At 33.4% G+C, this 16,316-nt stretch overlaps 1 protein-coding gene across 1 annotated transcript in view; it reads right to left on the reverse strand.

Annotated features, from left to right (window-relative positions):
• LOC150106723 (adhesion G protein-coupled receptor L1-like) overlaps nt 1–5,469 on the reverse strand; it is a 157,219-nt gene extending 151,750 nt beyond the window's left edge. The window contains exon 1 of the mRNA XM_090392666.1: nt 5,304–5,469. The gene's annotated coding sequence lies outside the window, so the exon portion shown is untranslated. The remainder of the gene's footprint in view (nt 1–5,303) is intronic.
• Between the last annotated feature and the right edge of the window lie 10,847 nt (nt 5,470–16,316).

Genomic DNA, 16,316 nt, shown 5'->3' on the forward strand with positions numbered 1-16,316 from the left:
AAGTCATCATCATTATCATCAATTCAACATCAGATCTCTTCATAAACTGCTGATTGTCTACAAAATGAGTTCTTGGATTGCATCATTGAGCCTCCATAGATCATTCGGTATAGACGAAGCCTTTTGACCCGAAAGACCTGGGTTCGATTCCCGTCAGTGACGTGAGGAACCTTTACTGGTCTCTTTCGACTAAAGGTAAGTTAGCCGGTCTCATACAGAGGTAGAGTGTTTTTTTTCTCCCGAAAACTCGAGTTTTTCGTTCCTCAGAACAGACAAACTGGGTAGTAGAACACACGCAGTTTATAGACAAGAACACTTAGAGGAATAGGGGCAATCGCCTTATTCTTGTATTACGGTTGGGAAGTCCAAGGATACTTGGAAGGCTATGGGTGCTTAAGTGCCTGTTAAAGCCACTGATGGATGGATGAAGTCAGAGGTTGCTGGATCCGGACTACGAAAGGATGGGAAGATCAATCCAGTCAAATGTTGCAATTGTGCCCCTTCTGTGCAGAGCGGTGTGCGATCGAGCTTCATCATGGAGTTGAATGCTGGGACAGACTTTCTTAACATTTTTGACCTGGTATCTAACTTTGCTCAGGTCAACACTAGTCTGCCTGTACATTTTTCAAAGGGTTTTGAATTCCAATTGGACTGAGATCTTCCCCAGAAGTGAATTCAATCAGTACTCTGCTTTGTATGTAAATTTATAACTGCCGCCATTTTGAACTTTTGTGCTGCGCTCATGCGACCGATCTAAGTGCCACTCATTGCAGTGGGACTTGAGATTCATAATCTGCACTGAATGGCATATAAAATTTCCTTCTGCGTTCAAATGAAAAAAAAAAAAAAAGATAGGAAACCATACTTTCGCATCTCCCTCATATTTATAATGTTTGCATGACCTCCAGGCTTAAAAGGTTGTAAACGTATAGTGCTTTACATAATATTAATAATATTTTTTTAAATATGCAATAATGATAATTGTTATGAAAACAATACATAATATTATATTATTACAATTATAATATAAACAATACGTAGTAATGTATTTAAGAAGAAATTATTATTATTATTATTAATCTAATAATAGTTTTGTTAAGAAAACATATTGATGTTTTATTGTTATCTATTAATAATTTCGGTGTATTAAGCATCCAGCTATTGGCCTTTTATTCAACAAATTTGAAAGAAACATACAAATTTAAACAAAGTACAATATAAATTGATCATCTACTTGGTCTACATAATGAAATCGAATATGAAATAATAAATGTTTTAATGAAAATGAAAAAGCAAGTCGCTCTTTTCTAAGAGAGAAATTTTAAGTTGATACATGTAGTTTCTTTTTTTTTTTTAATTGTAGAATTTCGTCCCAATTTAAATGCAAATACAAGAAAATAAAAGCGTGTGCTGTGATGAGTAATTTTAGCACATTATTGCGGTTTTTAAGCGTATGCTGATTTCTGGGGTTTTTTGAATTATGCATACTGGGAAAGCGGTAACAAAAAGAGATTATTTTTAATTAACTCAGTAATTTCGTTATCTAGGAACAGTTATGTTCAAAATAAAAAATACATATAATAAAACTCGCAACAGATAGCAGTGGTACATGTCCCTTCTAACAAATATAGGATACAACACAGCCATAGAAATAAGAGGGAACAAAGAAGAAAAGAATATGCAAGCATTTGCACACTCATGTGTGCATATTCAACTGAACATGCAAATACTTGCACGTTCAGTTAAATATTAAAATACTCTTCATCATTAATTTTGTTATCTCTAAGACGATCACTCTAGATGGATATAGAATTTGTTAAAAGAATAACAACATAAGAAAGGAATAAATTTGTTGTTAAATATTTTCAGTATGAAATCAGTAATCACGTGTCATAATGAATTTATGAAAATCGTATTAAACGATGAACTACTGCATAGAAATTAAATAAGAAATCATTAAATGAAGAAAATCATATAGAAGCATGACCTCACGGAATTATCAATATTACGCCATTTAGGAGTAATAAATTCATATTGCTCTTTGGGAAACAGTATTCCCTAAAACCATGCTTGAGATTCTAGATGTCAATTAAACTCCGATTACAAAAACAGTTAAGAACTAATTATAATGCTGAAAAAATTATAAATCACGTGACAGTTCTTCTGGACCGCAATAGTTTCAAATTAGAATCTAAATGTATAGACATATGTAATTTTAAATTTGTCCCAAAATCCCAATGAAATATAATGAAAATCATAACAGTTTTATCAACTTAGAAACATTAGCCGACCGATGGAGATAGCAAAAGAACTGTTGCAGTCTAAGCTAAATTATGTTTACTTTTCCTAAAATTGCTTGTAAAATATTTGGATAGCGGCAACGCTTTTTTCCGATGATAAATTATCCTGTTAATAGATCTGTATTCTATCACTTGGCTTTCATTAATGTTATTCACCCCTTGCAGGGATTATTCAAAAGAAAGGTAAGATAATATCTGAATCTTAAAAAACAGGTGTGAAAAACATTTAAAAAAGAATGTGCTGTTGTAAATACGCTTTTGTTTTGAATCATTTCATAATTTAGCAAGAAAAAAGTCAGGGGGATAAAAGAGTAAAGGACGAGATAGGTGATACAAAGGAAAAACTCCAGGGAAATACATAAACAGAAAGAAAGAATAAGAGAGAGACGAAGAATAAAATAATGAAATTAACAGAGAAGGAGAGATGGCATAATATAGTTAAGAAGAATATGAGAACAAACACCAAACACCATAGAAATTAAAGAGGGGTGTAAAACTAGAGGATTTAATAATAAGGGAGAGAGCGAGAGAGAGAGAGAGAGAGAGAGAGAGGAAGAAAAACAAGGAGGAAAAGAGGCAGGGAGTGTAAGAATAAGAAAAAAATACATAGTAAGAGAAAGAAGAGTGACACACATACACACAGAATAGGAATAGACATGAATTCCCATAGATAGAATGAATTAAATAAAAGGAAAATGCTGATACACTACATTGATGTTGACAAAGTATATATCCAGTTGTTCTCTCAAGTGTTTTAGTCACGAGAAGAGGCCTAACATTTTGACATGTCTCGTGATGACGCGAAACTTGTTGCACGTATCGAATATATTTTTATGTACCAGACTTGGTAAACAATCGCTGGTTTTGACAGAGCGATTTTTACGTACAGAGCTTATATTAGCGTGAAGCAAACGCACGCACGCACCGAAACATGTCCGAGTATTTGTGAGACATGGCAAGAACATATTTAGCGTTTCGTGTTACTTTTCGTGTAAGCAGTTGCCAGCTGTTCGCAGGAGGAGGGATGGGCAAACGATAAAGTTGGTGTACCTAATAGACTACTCAATAAAACACTGAAAGCACAACACGCAACAGAAAAAAATACACTTTAGGCAAATACAATAAACTATGCAAATTGAGCGAAAAAGGATTTGGTCCATTCTTTTTAATTACTATAAAATAGTTTGATGTATTTCCAAACAACTAATTTAGTGGGTTTAATGTCATTTAAAGGTGTGTTTGATGTCATTTTTCATTCAGCTGTAATGAAAAATGTAAGTATGCAAGGAGGTAAACATTCATCTCGTTATGTAGTTCATTGTGATGATACGTCTCTTATCGTTCATTTATCTCGTAAATGCTTTTAATATATGTGAAACAATTGAGTATCTTCCTTGCATGTTACTTTCAATGTTCTATTATATTCTTTCGCTATAACACTATTGTTGTATTGAAGTATGATACTCTTTATGTCGAATTAGTGTTGTAGATCTATCACACTGTGATTCTCTTTATGATTATCTAATTTCAGTGTTATATATTTATCTTCTTTATGTTAAACTATTGTTGTTTCTGTGTTATGTCTTGATCCTCTTTACGTTGAACTTGTTATGTCAGATCTCTTTATGTTGATGTTTCATTGATAGGCTCTGATCCTTTTGTTTTTGAACTACTCGTATTTTGTTTCTGTGTTTATGTCGTGATCTTCTATGTTGAACTTGTTACTTCTATTCTATGGCATGAACTCTTTACGTTGAGCTCATATTCCACTGTGAGGCTATGATTTTCTTTATGTTGAACTATTGTTGTTTTTGTGGTTTTCTATAATTCGCTTTATGTTGATTTATTATTTCTGTGTTTTGATATATATATTAATTTTGAACGTTTGTTGATTCTCTCTTACACTATAATCATATTTATGTTGAGCCTTTGTTGTTTCATTGTTAGGCAATAATCTTCTTTAGGTTGAGCTATTTTTGTTGGTTTTGCTATAATCCCCGTTATGTTGAACTATAATTGTTCATCCTGCTATGATATTCAAATTCTGCTAATTGCTATGCTATGCCAGACAGTCTTTTCGTTGAACTATTGTTATTTATATGCTAATCTAAGACAATCGTTTCTTTGACCTATTTTTTTTTTGTGTGTAATAGTAAACTGTTGATGCTTCTGTATAATACTAAACTCTTGTTTATGTCTAACGTTGTACTATTGTTATTTTTTTGTAATGATGAGTTATTGTTGTTTCTGTGTAATGCTGATTTTGTGACATACTCTGATTATGTTGAACTTTTATTGCTTCTTGTTCTAGATGTGACATATGCTTTATTTATGTTGCATTGTGTTCTTCTCTAAGTTATACTACTACTGATAATGCTATATATTATGAATACTCTAATAACATTTGATTAGTGTGAATTTGCATTTATGGGTTTTATGCTCGAAATAATGGAATTTAATATGATTGCATACTTGAATATTGAAAAGATGATTTAACGACTATTTTTAAACTGCACACAAATCTAAATGAAAATCGAGCACACATTTCATTAAATAAAAAAAAGATACAAAATAAGAAGATTTTATGTATCAATAATTAAGTTTTCATTTCCTAAAAGGAAAAGCTCATACGCGGAAGAAGACGAAAAAATAATTAAAAGAGTTCCTTCTCGTTACTTAGCACTATTTACGTTTGCGAATTTCGGATACATTAATACACCACGCAATAACCCTCCCTCTAATGGGGTTTTGAATCAATTCAATTATATTTGCACAATAATAATGAAGAGTCCAGATATAAAAAAGGAGAAGAATTGTAAATATAAGAGACAAAAGGTCTGTGGTACATGATGGCCATCTTTGGTATGTCATGTGTAGCTCATCGGATGGCGGGTCTATAAATAGCATTTCTACACGCTGTGTGCTCTTTTCCCACGTCCCACGATCCTTAAACTATTAGAGAGAAAATCTCGCAATAAATATTCAAACTACAAACGCCCTTACCTCTAAGAGAGTACTGTGTATTCATCATCGAACCTTAGCTGTGAAAAGTCCTTGGTTTCATCTAATGTCTTCCTCTACGGGCCTGCAGCTGGCACGCCTACGATTAGTTTTCGTCTTTGCAGTATACGAACTGTGCGATCTTAGAAGGCTGTCGCAGAACAGGAATAAAAAGAAGAAAAACATATTTCTCGTCTCATCCGTGAGTTCGGACAATCCCTGTCCCGTCCAAACATGGGAATTCCGATGGCCGAACAGTCTCTGGTCAATTCGTCATGTTTGGCTATTTAATTTGGTAGATTCTTTTTCCCGAGGAATTTTTCCTTTCTGGAGTAACAGGGATGCTGTAGAGTGAAAGCACACAGCTGCTAGCGACACATCCCAGCAGCCGAACTGCAGTAGCGGAGCGTATCTCGATGCAGGGAAACTGCAAACGTCAATGCTCAGTGTTAGGTGGCGTGCAGCGGAAGATGCCAATGTGTTCCGAGGGGCGATACGTGAGACGACACAAAACCGTGCTAAGTGTTAGGAGTTTAAATCTTCAGACGTGATCTTAAAAGTTCGTCCATGCGATACTTTGTTTAGGTTTTCAAAGAGAATTTAAAACACCGCAAGACCATTAATGTATGGAGAACAACTCGTTATGTTGAGGTTTACTTATAGCGATTTTACACGCTCAAATTCATGAAATATTAAACTAAGTAAATGCAGGCAAACAAGCCTAATGGAAAAGTAATCTGAAATTTCAGAGTCATCATTAAATTATCAAACTACGTGATATTTCACAATTAATATGATTCCAGTACACTCTTGTGTGCAAATTTACATGTGTGCATCTGATGATCACTCATTTCAAGTTCCTTAACAAAAATTCCATATCCTAAGCTATTTTACAGGATATATAAGTCTCCAATTCCTTCGAAAATTGCATTCAAATGGTTCGACATTCATTCAGTCTTAATTTTTCTCCTATATTTTATTAAAAGTGATCCAAAGCATCGTGATATATAATTACTAAAATTTGATCCACTGTTAAAAATTTCGTTTTTTTTTTATTATTGAATTACTGCCTCGATTTACAATTATCAAAATGTAATGGATATTAAAACATTATAAAATGTATTTAGTTTCCGTTATATTCATATTCGCATTAATTACAGTCCGTATTTCTTAAAGAAAACAGCATAAAGTGCTCGAGATTTCTCCTAATCAGTTTTAGATTTTTTTTTCTTTATATTAGGCGTATCACCCGAATTATTTACATGACCTTCCTATCTGATTATGAAAACACCTCCGATTATATTTGAAACCAAAAACTTTATTTCTTGGAATAGTCTAATTGACAACGTCATCAACTCCACTCTTTCTTTTTTTATGCAGTTTTCGGCTTATGTTATGAGAATAGTTGGATATTGAGAGAGAGAGAGAGAGAGAGAGAGAGACATGCTGTTTTTCGTTTTCCTCTTGAACGGGCGCTGGTCAATTGAGAATTGCAAGGTGAAAAAAAATATAATTTATCATTTATTATATGGCAATACATTTTTATTAATTTTAAGAATCTAATTATAAAAACACATGCTTAAAATTTTTTTCCTAAAATTATTTTAGGGAAAAAAAATTCTAATTTTAAAATTAGAAAAGTCTTCCGAAAAATAATTTCACTTCACAGATATTCCTCTAGCGGCAGCAAAGAAAATATGTGATTAATTAGAGATTTTTTTTTAAAAGAAGTTACTCTATACTTAGCATTAAAAATTGTCAGTGAGTATAAATCTCTACTGAACATTGATACGATCAAAAAACGGTTCTGTTGATGACCAATAATAATTACAACAAAAAACAACAACAGAACAACAGAGATAAATACAGTTAAGGACGCGAGTGCTTTTAGCAACATCCTAAGTTAATAAATAATTATTTGACCAAAGTTTTCCCTTATCTTTCTGCACACATGGCTTGTCCCAGAAGATTATCGTCCAGAGCATTTGTTTAGGGGATTAGTAGAAGAATTCATTTGAGATTAGCTTTTCTGAATCACCTGAGAACGCCTAATCTTTTGCAGATATTCTCCAACCGCATCATCTCTATAGAGAAAAGCATTATCTTCAGTGAAATTGAAAATCTTCTCTACCGGAAGAATCTCCTCTGCTTACAGTCAGTAGAGAGTAGACGGGCTTTGTAAGTCAAACGAATGGTGGAATTTCGTACAGAAATTCAAACCAATATTATGAAACTCTGAGTTTTAATAGGTCTGCGTGAACAATATTTGTGAGTTTCTCACTCCTCGTTTCTAAGATAAGAACAGTTGTAGAGTTAGACAAAAACGTGATCACTTCTAAAGTCTTCAGGGAATTGTCCTTCTTCCATTGTATTAGAAATTGTTCTAATGCTCCGAATTTATATTAGAACCTAAACAATGTTTCTATTCTTTTGAGACTATCTAGCAAATCTTTTCCTTTTTCTGGATTTTTAGTGTAATCATTTCTTCATTTATTCCTGTGTCACTGGTCAGCATTTTTTTCAGGTGTATTTAAGATGTGATTTAAGATGTACCACAGGAATTTTCATATAGTTAACTGTCTTGTTTGCAGAAATCTCTTCTGAGTTTTGGACTACGAGCATGAATACAGTATTCTCTAGTGTAAATAGATTAAACGGTTTGAAAATAATTAATCACAAAAGTAATTTGTCGGCCAACTTGTATATTTGTCGACAAATATACAAGCCATGTATGGAGTGGAAGGTAAAATTGCAACATGGTTTCTCGATATTCTCTGATCTGTTCTGTATCTCCAGACCAGAAGCAGACCAGAACAGAATTTCCGCATTGCGTAAAAAAACAAATAAAAATACGAAATTAATAAAATAGAAAAAAAAATGCTTAGCCTTCTTAATGTATCATGTATTATAAGTTTACGTTTCGTAGGTTGTAGTTCATAAAATGTATGTTAACTAATTTTAAAAAGTTTTAGTTATTTTTACTTAACCATTCCGGGAATATATGAAGAAAGTAACTAAATTTTTATGAAGTTTAATAAAAATAAATAAATAAATAAATAAATAAATAAACTTCCCATTAATTTATAGAAGGATAAACAGTAAAAATACACATATCTCTGTATCACTATAGCTTTTTAAGACATGTGACATGACGAAAACGCTTCCATGTTTTTATGGTAATCATAGGTTTTTCTTATATTCCGGCGAAATGTGAGTGTCCATTTCCTGGGAGAGTCCGAAAGATATTGTCTGTAAACCAGTATTTTTTTTATTGTTGTTGTTTATTGAGAAAATGATGGGATTAAATTAATTTACTTTTATACTTTCATGCGTTGTGCATAGCTTCTGTAATATGCGATTATAGCCTGTATAACTGCCAGCCTGGTTGGCCGAGTGGTTAGCTCATCTGCTCTCTGACCAGTAGGTTGTGAGTTTGAATCAATCCCGATGTAGGCATGGATGCTTGTGAATTATCTTTAGATGGAAGATGAATTTCATCGCCAGGTGTAAAACCTGCGCTTATTGAAGGGCTGAAGCGGCTTCAAAAATTTCTGTGTTCAGTCTCTAGAGCGGGTTTTCAAGACTACGCAAAATGAATAAAAAATACAAAAATTAATAAAAGAAATCCATCCTTAACCCTTCCATGATACTAACCTGCTATAGGTTTACTGCCTTTCATGGGCTATAATTACATTATACATTAATATATTGAATCATGTGACGTTAATTAGCCTTTTGCCAAATTGCGATCTCCTTTTGTAATCTCGAGCTGTTAATCCTCAGTGAGAGACAAATGATAATATTTTTCTCCTTTTTTTTGTTTCTTCTTTATCTTTTTTTCCGTTTTGAATACGCAAAATTCATATAATATGGCAGCTCAAAAAAAGGTGTTGGCCAAAGTTCCGTATAGATGCCTTTTATAGAATTCCAGTATGTTCCTTGTAGAATGCGCATCTGTATTTATAAGCTTTAAAGCATTCGGATCTCTTCATTAGAACAATAACACGAGTCACAAAAAAAAAAAAAAAGAGTAGTGCAAGATTTCATGTTAATAACACTTAGGAATCACCGTTATACTTTTCTGTCCAGCAAAATTTTCTTCATTTCCGTTCCATTTCGACGGTTATCACCATGGAGCATTCCGAAGCCTCAAGGTTATCCTCCTTTCTATCCCAAAAGTGGGACAGAGTTTTGAGAAAGACCCTTCTTGGAACTCACATAATGAAGCTTATATTTATTTATATGAATATGAACTTCATCGCTCAATCTGTCGATGATGCCAGTTGGAATGGAGTTCATTGCTATCTATGATGTGAGGAACCTTTATAGGCGCTTTTCAGATGAATGTGACCTAGCCATTCTCATGAGGAGGAGATTTCCTATAAGGAACTCGAGTGTTGAATATTTCATCACGAAAAATAGGCAACCCGACCATAAGCATACAAATTTACCTACATCATACATTAGCCTCATAGCCTGAGTTGTTCGGCAGTCTGGCTACTTATTTTGACATTTCATCGTCTATATTTACATTATTTACGTTTCTCTCTCTCTCTCTCTCTCTGTGTGTGTGTGTGTGTGTGTGTGTGTGTGTGTGTGTGTGTGTGTGTGTGTGTGTGTGTGTGTGTGTGTGTGTGTGTGTGTGTGTGTGTGTGTGTGTGTGTGTGTGTGAAGAGCAATATAAATTACATACACATGTATCAGTTAAAACGATCACGATTAAAATCTTGGGATGAACTCAGGAACTTTTATAAAATAAGAATAATTCAGCTCACGTGCTGAATTAAGAAGAACCCTACATAAGCCCAAAAGAACTTGATTCGTAGAAAATATAAAAATGAATTAAAAACACAAAAAAATAAAAAAAACAGCATAATACTATAAAAATAAATATAATTATATGTATAACATCATAAAACTTAGATCATAAAATCGTAAAAGAAAGAAAAAAAATATATATATGATTCATGAATAATATGATGTAATGAAGAGAGGAGATGAAGCCCTAAAATATTGCGATGTGTGTGAGCCTTTTAAAAGTTAGATTTACAGATTTGAATTTAGATTTATTTCTCCAAAAACTGTTACTAGCATGTGACGATTAGTGCACAGAATTTCCTCCTCGTTTTATCAAATATGGATATTTTAATAAATATTATTAATCCTGAAGAAGGCGATTGTTTTATTTATTTCATTCTGACTGCTTTTTAGTTGAACTCTTACATCAAAAACAGTTGAGCTGAACCACAGAACATAAACTGATAAAAACATTTCCAACTTCAGTTCATCATTGGTTTAATTTACATAATTATATAACTCAATTCTCATATTTGTATGCACATCTGGTTGATATTTTCTGGGAAGAAACTGCTAGGTCAGTATACACGTGGAACGAGATCATTCTGATTCTAATTTAAGCGTCCACACACGTAATGTGTTGCTTGGATATGTGGAATTTGGAATCCGATAATTATCATTGGTGTTAGGTATCGTAAAGAAACGGGTGTAATCAGCATAGTAGCAGGAAGAAAAAAAAATTAACTAAGTTCATTTAAAAGAAAGGAAATTGAATTAAACTTTGACCTTGACAAGGTTAAAGGCTGTATCGTCTTGAAGTTTTTTTTTTATTAGGTAGTCTCTCTGTCTCTTTTTTGTACTCCTCTGGTGTCTTAATTAAGAGAATTTCACTTTCAAAGGCAAAAAATACTTTGTAGTTCATTTTCAATTCCCCTGCGTACTCCTATTGCTTTTTATGAGAAGAAGCTATTGCAAATTTGTTTCTGCATTCCCTCCAAAACCCCTTCCTTGGAATAAACTGCTCAACCACTAAGTTAAACAAACACAGCGACTTGGGCTGACTCCGATTTCAATTATCTGATGCACCTGCGTCCTATTCATGTGTGCAGTTCATTTGCCTGATTGGCTATATAATCCACCTCTTCGGGTGCCAAGTGTTGAGATGAAGGGTGATGTCCGGAACAAAATAAATACACGCCAATTCTCCCTTCCTTTCCTTCCCAAGAGCGCCTCGTATAGCATTATGGTCTTAGTGTCGATCGTCTATTTGAACGAACTTTACACTGCACTGCTTGTTCCTTAACTGATGCACTATCTTTCTGCTCATGCACCAGCTGATTATCTGAGGTAGTTGGTTGCCCGCTAACATTTTCTCACAATAATCTTTGACAGCACACACACTGGATGCACACGTATGCGAGATTTCTAGGAGCTCGGTGTTTACCTACTTTGTCAGAAAGCTTCTACGTTCTGATAAAAGGTTTTATCACGCTTTATTCCATTAGCTTGAATAAAATAAAATTAATCGCGCTATATGTATCATTAGAAGATATTTATATACATGTCCAGATTGGTTTTATTGATATTTCTTTGATAAGTATTCAATTAAGTTCCTTCGGATTTCACGCATGAAGATTTTACACTATTCTAGAATTGTCCGTGTTTGTTGGGGGGGGGGGGGGAGTGGAGCTATTAATAGACAACCTTAATTTAATGGAGGCGTGCAAAGATTCATTAGTCGAACATGGATCAGGCCTTTAATTAAAGATCATGAACACTCACGAAAGAGATAATACTCAAGCTACAACAATACAGATCTTTGGACATTAAGTTCGCCGCTTTTCATTACAATTTGTTTTACGGATAACTGAATAAACAGACTATGATAGCAGTGTGGCGTAAAATAATGAAATTTGGGCCTGTTAAAAGATGCATTTTATTTATATACGTTTTGACACAATAAAACTGTGAAATCAGAATTTTAAATTTTAAAATTCTGATTTCACAGAATTTTAAAATTTAAATAAAGTTTAAATAAAGTTTAAATAAAGTCAAAATAAACATTTAAAAAAGTCTACAAAATTGTTTTTCTGGTTTTAGATGAATCTAAAGTTCCATGTAAAAAATTATATCTGTGTTTATTAATAAATTATCTATTTTTTCCTTAAAAGAATATTACATTTTAACTATTTATAATTATAGTATTTTTAAAAAGATTTTATAAAGCTTAACTATAATAGACTGCAACTTTAAATATTCTGTATTAGAACTTTCACACACCATTAAAATTTTATAATAATATTATTATGTATTTTAAATATACCCCATCATAATTCAGTTATATAATTCGATTATATATTTATGAACTTTCCATGCTATAAATCGGTAGTATAAACTTTAAATATTATATATTATAAGTATTAAATATTCACGACAAAAAAATCCTTTTTACCTTGAAATCTTCCATATCATTTGAACATGTACAATACAAAAATATGAAATCAAAAATAAATATTTGCATGAAAGTATAATAACAATATAAACATTTGATATTAGTACATAATTGTATTATATATTATTTTAATTAGAAATAATGCATCTAATTCAATACTTTAAGTAAACTCATTTTGATGTGTTGTTGAGCAGCATGTTAGTCCTATGATTATAGAATTACGCAGTGCTCAAATTAGGTGCACTTTTCGTTATTTTGGGGATATTGTGTTTTCAGTATTTGACCTTCACATCGATGACATTTGTAAATTAGTAACTGACCTACTTCTACTTGTGTACATCAAGTGAAATGATACACAAGAGTGATTATTGCAAATATTAAATTATGTATTATTCAAAAGGAATATATCACCGAAGTTTGGATGCTACATTTATGTACTGTTAATATTCTTCTTTATTTGCAAAAATATTTGATGGAAATTCTTCAGTGAATAAAATAGCAGTATCCTGAATGTCTGACCTTGGTCAAAATCAAACATAACAATGATATGCGAACATGTTCTACCTAGGGTGTTTAACAGCATCTTCTGATGAGGAGATAATTCCCAATGAAAATATGCAAAAAGAACTTCAATTCCAAACTTCAGTTATAAACAGGTTTTAGAAGTGACTGTTTCCGTCTTGATTTATCCATGCTATATCTGGATAAATTATATTACCCATCCCCTCTCTGATTTCTACGCATGGAGAAATGGATATGGCTTGGAACAATATAGTTTATTTGTGAATTATTTAGGAAATGTTTAGTTCCTAGTAGGCTTAAAAGAAGGTAAAACTAGCAACAGCCCGATCAGTTCACCGTAGAGGTGAGTAGTGTAAGAGCAAGTGTCTAAAGCAACGATTGCCGTGACGATCTGCTCCTTGAGCCGTGTACTGGGAAGTAACCACACAAACGATCAAGGAATTAAGGTTCGGGATACTCAAGAAGTAATGTGAAAAATGGAAGAGTTGGGAGATATGCAGTGTGCAGAGAAGGGAAAACATTTCCGCTAAAAAGTAAATGTTGAGTAGTTCTGTTCATTCTTATTTTTCTTACGACATCGCAAGCTTACCCATCAAGGAAAAAGTGTCCAGCAACACAACTGTGAGAGTAAGGATAGAAGGTCAGAAGGATGTAACAATCTTTAATCTCTGATCAATTCTGAGTAGGTCTATTCAAAGGTTTGCGTGGGAAGAAAGATATATCTTAGCATTAAGAAAGATAGAGCTGACCTAACAGAAGAAATGGAAGTTTAGAGAGAAGAGTGAAACTGTTGTCCATCTCTTTTATAATTTAGAGGGGATTTATCTTTTGTAGATCCCATGCACTACAAAGCGTATCAGAATGGGGTAGTATAAACATAAATTTTAACGTAGAATATATGGAAGAAAACATATCCCCGATATTAGAATAATCAGGCAAAATTGATCACTGCAAATACTAGTTGAAGGTGAATAGACAGAAATAGCACTTAATCCACTCTTGGCTCTATTTGTAATAATGGAGACACATTTTGACTCGAAAACACTCAAGGATATTTTTCAATACATACGGAAAAAAAAATAAATAAAAGGTTGACACAGAGACTTCAGATTCTCAAGTTCAAAAGTTTATTAACATATTTAAAATAGTTGATTGATTACTTTGTTTATGCAAGTTATTGGGTATATTTAATTCTGTCGTTATTTTTCAAAAGTTGCATCATTGTCAAACTTAACTTGAAATTCCGCATTTATTCAGCTTTTTTTTTGTTTTTAAATAAACTTCTCTGTTGAGTTAAAACTGAAAGTTGTAGTTAGTGTTCAAAATAAAGCTCATATCTATAAACCATACTGTCAACACTCCAATAAAAGCTGAGACTTCAAAGCAAAAGGACAAAAATTCCAGGTCAGTTTCATTCTTTTATGCATTGTCTTCGGTTAATTATCATCTCTGATACAAGATCAGCTGTTCAGAATAAATAATTTTAGTTCATTTATTCGACTTATTGATTTTATGGTCACAAATTCCTGATCAGTATTCACTCAGCAGAATGATTCACTTCTATATCATAGAGTAACACGGATTCAATAGATAGCAGATGATGACTACTAATCTAGAACCTTCGTCGCTCAGTTGCGAAAACCTATTGGTTGGTAAGACACGGGTTTGCATCGTGTCTAAGATGCGAAGAACATTTATGAGGGATTTTTAACTGAAGGTGAGTTACTGGTTTCGGATAGTGACAGCAGGGTTTTCCTGCAGGAAAACCCCACCAGCCGTATGGCTGAGGGAATAGAATAGAATATTTAAAGGCTTTCAATATAATATCCATTATTCCTTATCACTGGTGTGAACTTAAGATTCGTATTTCTATCAGCAAACCCATTTTTATTGTTGTTGTTGTTGTTGACATGTTTTTCTACAGAAACCTCGTCAATAACAATAAAGCGTTTTCAACCGAATGGTCTTTCAACTTAGAAAAGATCGACGTTAGGAGGGCTAGAGTCAGGACTATCGAGTGTTGAAGCATTTTCCATTGAAACTTTCATGTAAGATTCCATACTTCACATGAACCATGTGGATCTCATTGTCATAAGAAGTGAATATCCGGCTACAGCTATGTTTTCTATTTTGCTGAGAATTTTCGGATACAAAAATCAGTCTGTTGCGATCCCTTGATTCTTCTATCAAGAGATTATCATGAACTTCACCTTCTACTGGCTGACAATGTTTGCACGCGGTTGTGATATCCGCGGTGAGAATTGAGTTTTTGCATTCTGGTTCAAAACTGTTGACATAGATTTTCGTTTATGGGAACAATTCTGTTAAAGCTATCCATCTTCATTCACATAACAACGCAGCAGTTTATCTGAAATCCTCTTTCGAACTACTTGTTGATCAGTTATCAGCTGGTCAGAGGAATGGTTTTTGCAGTCAATTTTCTCTTCTTCAAACATCAGTAAAAATTCTAAAAACAGATATGGTTGAGATTTTCGCTTCCATCATGACTTCATCATATGTTTTGCGCTTATCTTCTTCAGGAAGGCTGTTGACAATAACTACCGATGTGTCAAATGTAGCTGTCGATGGTTTAACACTTCTTGGATCATCTCTGACGCTCGCTCGACAGTCACGGAAGGGAGGTAAAGCCGTAACATTCTGCTGAGATCCACTCCACACCATCGCCGCCACGAACTCATATTAAGAGTTGTAAATTTCAATTTTCTTTTTCAAGCGAGATTTTGATTTATGTACGAAGATCAGAAACAGAAAACGAGCACGAGATGTAGTACTCAGTGTCTAGTTTTGCACATCACGCATGCGCGATGTGCAAAATTTTTGAAGTGTCCTTGTATCTAGCATATGCCATGCGAGAATAGTTCGAAAAGGAACATAAACATACGTAGATAGTGAAGGCTAGTAAGATATTAGTCTCTCGCTACAATTCTAGATACACGTGCTAATATAATAACTTTTAAATTCAGATCAGAATAATGTCCTGGACATGTACAGTCTCCTATTGTTTGATCCTCTCCAAACTGATGCTTGTAAAAACGCATTGGCGGCACTTTCCTTCATTAATTGTAAGCCCATTAAGTAATCGGTGATCATCCGAATAGATTTCGCCACCCTTGATCTACAAGTCGTTACTAGCATACCTGTCTTTAGACACGAAGCACGCAATGGTTTTGAAAAACGCTAGCAAACCTCAGGAAAGAGCAGTCTAGTATCGAGCGACTTCCTTG

This window comes from Typopeltis vanoorti, chromosome 5 (genome assembly GCF_054136105.1).
Source record: "Typopeltis vanoorti isolate ZY-2024b chromosome 5, IOZ_Tvanoo_1.0, whole genome shotgun sequence".
In the NCBI taxonomy this organism is placed as follows: domain Eukaryota; kingdom Metazoa; phylum Arthropoda; class Arachnida; order Uropygi; family Thelyphonidae; genus Typopeltis; species Typopeltis vanoorti.